The sequence below is a fragment of the Entelurus aequoreus genome, linkage group LG08, assembly GCF_033978785.1.
Source record: "Entelurus aequoreus isolate RoL-2023_Sb linkage group LG08, RoL_Eaeq_v1.1, whole genome shotgun sequence".
Taxonomy (NCBI): domain Eukaryota; kingdom Metazoa; phylum Chordata; class Actinopteri; order Syngnathiformes; family Syngnathidae; genus Entelurus; species Entelurus aequoreus.
Genome location: NC_084738.1, coordinates 74,139,904 through 74,147,464, shown reverse-complemented (window position 1 = coordinate 74,147,464; position 7,561 = coordinate 74,139,904).

The window sequence follows — 7,561 nt, the reverse complement described above, 5'->3', positions numbered from 1 at the left end:
AAACAAGAGTGGAGTCGCGTCTCCCCCGTCTTTGGAGTGCGATAAAGGAAACGGCTTCAGAAAGCAAAAAGAAGCTCATTGGACGTGCAATTTGCCATAAAAGAGGCATAAGGAGCAGAGGAGGCGTCCAAAAGTCAGAATGATTGACAGCTCCAACGTCAACACCACAAACCCTCAAAGAGCAGAATCCAGACCTCGCCAGCTTTTGGTTTTAATGCAGTTCTGATCTGGCTCCACATTCCTGGATGTGGACATTTTCCATGGACTCTGCACAATTATGCATCCCGGTTATCCTGTTGTGGGGGTTTCCCTCCCTCCCCCCCCCTCTCACACCCCCCTCCACACCCTCGCCCTCTCCTCTGTGTAAACAACTTAATCAGACTCGGGGGCCGCGACTGTCCATCATCTATTTCCACTCCTCGGCTGGAAAAATTTGGCAAAAACGGACCAAAAAAATATGAGAAGAAAAAAAATAGAAGAAGCAGAATGATGTCGTGTCTCTGCTGAAGTCTTTTCCTATGAGACCCCCCCCCCCCTGCCCCGCCCCCATCTATATGCAGCACTAACTCATGCATTATAGCTGAGGTCTTCAACGCCGGGGAGTCAGCAGAATTTTGACTTAATTAGACACGTATCTCCAGGTTGTGTAACTGCTTCTTCCCTCAGGCCGTAAGACTCTTGAATGGCAGAACAAACGATGGCAATAAAACTATTCTGAACGCATCATAGTCATCCCCTCAATTGGATAACCGCGCTGGAATATAAAGACAATATAACATACATCCATAAACGTGGATGCGTATGCAAAAGTGCATTATATTTATCTGTACAGTAATCTATTTATTTATATCTGCACATTATTGCTCTTTTATCCCGCACTACAACCAGCTAATGCAACAAAATGTCGTTCTTATCTGTACTGTAAAGTTCAAATTTGAATAAAAATAACAGGAAGTCTAAGTCTAAGATACACAATATACACTAGCGTTCAAAAGTTTGGGGTCACCCGAGCAATTTAGTGGAATAGCCTTCATCTCTAAGAACAAGAATAGTCTGTCGAGTTCCGGATGAGAGTTCTCTTTTTCTGTCCATTTGAGCGTTTAATTGACCCCACAAATGTGATGCTCCAGAAACTCAATCTGCTCAAAGGAAGGTCAGTTTTGTGGCTTCTGTAACGAGCTGAGCTGTTTTCGGATGTGCGAACATGATTGCACAAGGGTTTTCTAATCATCAATTAGCCTTCTGAGCCAATGAGCCAACACATTGTACCATTAGAACACTGGAGTGATAGTTGCTGGAAATGGGCCTCTATACACCTATGTAGATATGGCACCAAAAAAACAGACATTTGCAGCTAGAATAGTCATTTAGCACATTAGCAATGTATAGAGTGTATTTCTTTCAAGTTAAGACTAGCTTAAAGTTATCTTCATTGAAAAGTACAGTGCTTTTCCTTCAAAAATAAGGACATTTACATGTGACCCCAAACTTTTGAACAGTAGTGTATATATATATATATATATATATATATATATATATATATATATATATATATATATATATATATATATATATATATATATATATATATATATACTGTAAAAAAAAAATCCTATTTTTATGGTTAATTTACTCTAAATTTCTACTGTAATTTTTCTATTTTTTTTAAATAGTTTATAAAACTGTAGAATTGAAGACATTATCTGTAAATAAACAATCCGCCTGTTATTTTAAGTAATATGCCAGTAATGACAAACTATGTATGTTTCTATTTTTTTTTACAGAAAAATACCAAATTAACTATACGTAGCATTTTTCTGTTTTCTTAAATTACTTTCAAATTCATGTAAAATTACAGTAATTATACTTCATTAAATATGTAACTTGTCATATATAAGTCTTTATCCATACTAACAATCTAACACAGGGGTGTCAAACTCAAACACAGAGTGGGCCAAAATTTAAAACTGAACAAACTTCGGGACAAGGTTGAACTAATGAACTTTTAACGTCCCCTACGTGCTATCGTCACGTCCGCTTTACATCCATCCTAACATCTTTCAGACCTAGTCACATGATGTGTGCAGCTTCTGAACGCACACACCAGCGAATGCAACGCATGCTTCATCTTCAGCCATACAGGTCACACTGACGGTGCCACTGTAAACAACTTTAACACTGTTAGAAATATGCGCCACACTGTGAATCCACACCAAACAAGAATGACAAACACATTTCGGAAGAACATCCGCACCGTAACACAACATAAACACAACAGAACAAATACCCAGAATCAGAATCAAAAAGGTTAACCAACGAGCGAGATTTCTCTACAGAATCTCCTCTCTGGTCAACAAAAGCACCTTGAGGATTCTGGCGGGAACTCTCGTTCAACCCTTTTTCGATTACGCATGCACCTCCTGGTACCCTAGCACCTCCAAAACCCTCAAATCTAAACTCCAAACATCCCAGAACAAGCTAGTCAGGTTACTTCTAGACCTCCACCCCAGATCCCACCTCACTCCTACCCACTTCTCCAAAGTGGGCTGGCTCAAGGTGGAGGACAGAGTTAAACAACTTGCACTGAGCCTGGTCTATAAAATCCGCTATACCTCCCTGATACCGAAGTACACGTCAAACTACTTCCTTAACACCAGGGGGTGCTCCACTAACCACGTTAAACCCAGATTCCGAACTAACAAAGGTCTTAACTCATTCTCTTTCTATGCCACATCAATGTGGAATGCGCTCCCAACAGGTATAAAAGAAAGGGCATCTCTATCCTCCTTCAAAACCGCAATAAAAGTTCACCTCCAGGCAGCTACAACCCTAAACTAACACCCTCCCCGGATTGCTAATAATCAAATGTAAACAATCAAATGCAGATACTTTTTCTTTTTCTTATGCCTTCTGATCTCTCTCTCTCTCTCTCTCTCTCTCTCTCTCTCTCTCTCTCTCTCTCTCTCTCTCTCTCTCTCTCTCTCTCTCTCTATGTCCACTACTTGCTGTCCAAATCCTCCCCCTCCTCCCCCTCCACACCCCTGATTGTAAATAATGTAAATAATTCAATGTGATTATCTTGTGTGATGACTGTATTATGATGATAGTATATATCTGATAGTATATATCTGTATCATGAATCAATTTAAGTGGACCCCGACTTAAACAAGTTGAAAAACTTATTGGGGTGTTACCATTTAGGGGTCAATTGTACGGAATATGTACTTCACTGTGCAACCTACTAATAAAAGTCTCAATCAATCAATCTAAAATCTTTGCAGTACTAACTCTTCGGGACCTGTGCAACCCCCCCTCCAAGGAAGAGGGGAGCAGAGGAGAGAAGAAAAGAAACGGCAGATCAACTGGTCTAATAAAGGGGGTCTATTTAAAGGCTAGAGCAGGGGTCACCAACGTGGTGCCCGCGGGCACCAGGTAGCCCGTAAGGACCAGATGAGTAGCCCGCTGGCCTGTTCTAAAATAGCTCAAATAGCAGCACTTACCAGTGAGCTGCCTCTATTTTTTGAATTGTATTTATTTACTAGCAAGCTGGTCTCGCTTTGCCCGACATTTTTAATTCTAAGAGAGACAAAACTCAAATAGAATTTGAAAATCCAAGAAAATATTTTAAAGACTGGTCTTCACTTGTTTAAATAAATTCATTAATTTTTTTACTTTGCTTCTTATAACTTTCAGAAAGACAATTTTAGAGAAAAAATACAACCTTAAAAATGATTTTAGGATTTTAAACACATATACCTTTTTACCTTTTAAATTCCTTCCTCTTCTTTCCTGACAATTGAAATCAATGTTCAAGTAAATTTATTTTTTTTATTGTAAAGAATAATAAATACATTTTAATTTAATTTTTCATTTTAGCTTCTGTTTTTTCAACAAACAATATTTGTGAAATATTTCTTCAAACTTATTATGATTAAAATTCAAAAAAATTATTCTGGCAAATCTAGAAAATCTGTAGAATCAAATTTAAATCTTATTTCAAAGTCATTTGAATTTCTTTTAAAATTTTTGTTCTGGAAAATCTAGAAGAAATAATGATTTGTCTTTGTTAGAAATATAGCTTGGTCCAATTTGTTATATATTCTAACAAAGTGTAGATTGGATTTTAACCTATTTAAAACATGTCATCAAAATTCTAAAATTAATCTCAATCAGGAAAAATTACTAATGATGTTCCATAAATTCTTTTTTTAATTTTTTCAAAAGATTCGAATTAGCTAGTTTATCTCTTCTTTTTTTCGGTTGAATTTTGAATTTTAAAGAGTCGAAATTGAAGATTTGTCATCCGCAAACTTGAGCAGCTTTACCGACTGGTGACTGGAGGTGCAGCAGTTTGTATAAATGGAGAAGAGCCAGGGGGAGAGTACACAGCCCTGAGGAGTACCAGTGTTCGTGGGTCGACTGTCCAAGACAATCTTCCCCAGCCGCACGTGCTGTCTTCGGTCTGTCAGGAAGTCATTGATCCAACTGCAGAGGGAGTCGGGCACGCTGAGCTGGTAGAGCTTGTCTCGTAGCAGTCCAGGGAGGATGGTGTTGAAGGCAGAGCTGAAGTCCACAAACAGGATCCTAGCGTAGGTTCCTGGGGAGTCCAGATGCTCCAGGATGAAGTGGAGGGCCTGGTTCACTGCATCATCCACAGACCTGTTGGCTCTGCAGTGGGTCCAGGAGGGGGGCGGTGATGTCCTTAAGGTGGGGCAGGACCAAGCGCTCAAAATGACTTCATGACCACAGACGTCAGCGCAACCGGCCTGTAGTCATTAAGTCCTGTGATCCGTGCTTTCTTGGGGACAGGGACAATGGTGGAGGTCTTAAAGCAGGACGGCACACGGCATAGCTCCAGAGAGGTGTTAAAATGTCAGTGAAGACAGGAGCCAGCTGATCCACGCAGTGTCTGAGAGTGGAGGGGGAGATACCATCCGGCCCGGGGGCCTTCCGCGTATTCAGCTTCAAGAACTGCCGGCGTACATCCTCTTCTTGGATGGAGAGGGCCTTTAAAGTACTGTGATGTCCTTGGAGTCCTTGAAATCCTTTAATGAAGTGCTGGCGTTGGTATGTATGTATGTATACATACAAGTTTTGGATGGAAAAGGCTTAAATATTTGTGTTTTTCCAGAAAAAAGGACTACAATTGTACAAATGTGCGGGGCCTTGGAAGCTGAATGTTGACTATGCAGGGACTCCATGTTTGCATGCACATCATCAACAGGACTTCTTAGCACACAGACTGTATGTTTTTGGTCCATTAGCCTCCATTAGCCTCCATTAGCCTCCATTAGCAGCCAAGCAGAGGCGGGCGGAGGGGGGGGGGGGGATGCCAGGGGGCGTCTTAAAAAAAGAAGGGCACACAAAAACGTGTCAAAAAGGTGAAGAAGTTTGAGTCCAGATTGTTGTTTAGCGCAGGTGGCTAACGCTGAGCACATCCATCAGTGTCGCTTCGCCGCCTGCTGAAATCCAGACATTTTCTTTCCTGCCGACACGCGCCTCCTCGCTGTCGACGCCATCTTGCGCTCAGCTTAATGGCGCCGAGACTCGCCATCTGTTGGCGTGCACGACTCTGAACGCAAACACACCACTTTCCCACAAATAGTTAGAATCCTACTTTGGGATCGACATCGACTGGATTGAGCTTTTGTGGAAGCATATTTACCAATAAAATAACAGTAAAATTACTATACTTTTTTTTTTTTTTTAAATATATTTTAAATGTTTTTTTTGTTTGTTTGTTTTTTTTTTAAATTTTATTTATTTATTTAAATATATTTTAAGAAGAATATTTTTTTTCAAAATTCTCAAAATATGAACGCAAAACACATTTTTATAAAGAATAATTATTTATTAATCATGAATTCAACACTGTCGTTTACCTTCTTATTCAAAGTGCTGCACTCGCTACTTTCTTTGGCCCCATAGTGGATTTTTGGCAGCCATTTTTGCGCCATAAATTTTTTTTTAAAAGTACGGAATGACTCACTCACTGATTTGCCAACAGCGTAACGCCACAGGAAACTTACTATTTTTTACGAACAATGGGAGGGTGCATGCTCTCCCTGACCACCTGAGGGCACCACAGACTGTGGATACATACATACTAGTTTTAGCTATATGGCTGTTCTAGTTTTTATTTTTTTTAATTATCTTTTTAATTTTATTTTTTTTAAATACACTGTAGCACTTTGAGGTTGTTTACTCAATGTAAAGTGCTTTTTACGAATAAAATCTATTATTATTATTATTAATTAAATAAATATGAAATAAAAAATCAGTTTAATAAACATGTTTCGGAATAATAATAATAATAGATTTTATTTGTAAAAAGCACTTCACATTGAGCAAACAACCTCAAAGTGCTACAGTGTATTAAAAAAAATAAAAAGATAATAAAATAAATACAAATAAAATCTAGAACAGCCTAATAGCTAGAACTAGTATGCATATAGCTGGAAATGTCTGGAATGTTTTAAGGAAAGTAATTTTGTTGTGGTTAGGGTTTGAATCATATAAAAAACAAAAACTAACCATGACGTATAAAAGTGTCTAACTATTAGCAAATACAATCTCTTCGTTTGGTTATCTCACATCAACATAAGCATTTTTTCCCAAAAAATAGCACAAAAATATGAACACAAAACACATTTTATAAAGACTAATTCATATTGATCGTGAATTCCACAGTGTTTCTCACCTTTTTTATCAAAGTGCTACCACTCGCTACTTTCTGTGGCCCCAGAGTGGATTTTTTTGCAGCTATGTTACATTAAAAAAAATACAAAATGAGTCACTAACGTGTGGGATTCTTAATTTAGGACTCGCGGACGAGCTTGTTTTTATGATAATTGAGACTTTTGCCGAAAAACTTTACAGAAAACCGAACCAGACGAAAAGTGGGGCGTGTGTAAACCGAGGAACTACATGGCCATTATAATCTTAAACATGACCATTATCACCCCAAACATGCCCATTATCACCCTAAACATGCCCATTATCACCCTAAACATGTCCATTATCACACCAAACATGCCCATTATCACCATAAACATGCCCATTATCACCCTAAACATGCCCATTATCACCCTAAACATGCCCATTATCACCCTAAACATGTCCATTATCACACCAAACATGCCCATTATCACCCTAACCATGGCCATTATCACCCTAACCATGGCCATTATCACCGTAAACATGCAAATTATCACCCTAAACATACCCATTGTCACCCTAAACATGCCCATTATCAGCCTAAACATGTCCATTATCACACCAAACATGCCCATTATCACCCTAAACATGCCCATTATCACCCTAACCATGGCCATTATCACCCTAACCATGGCCATTATCACCGTAAACATGCAAATTATCACCCTAAACATACCCATTGTCACCCTAAACATGCCCATTATCACCCTAAACATGCCCATTATCACCCTAAACATGCCCATTATCACCCCAAGCATGCCCATTATCACCCCAAACATGCCCATTATCACCCAAACGTCCATTATCACCCTAAACATGCACATTATCACCCTAAACATGCCCA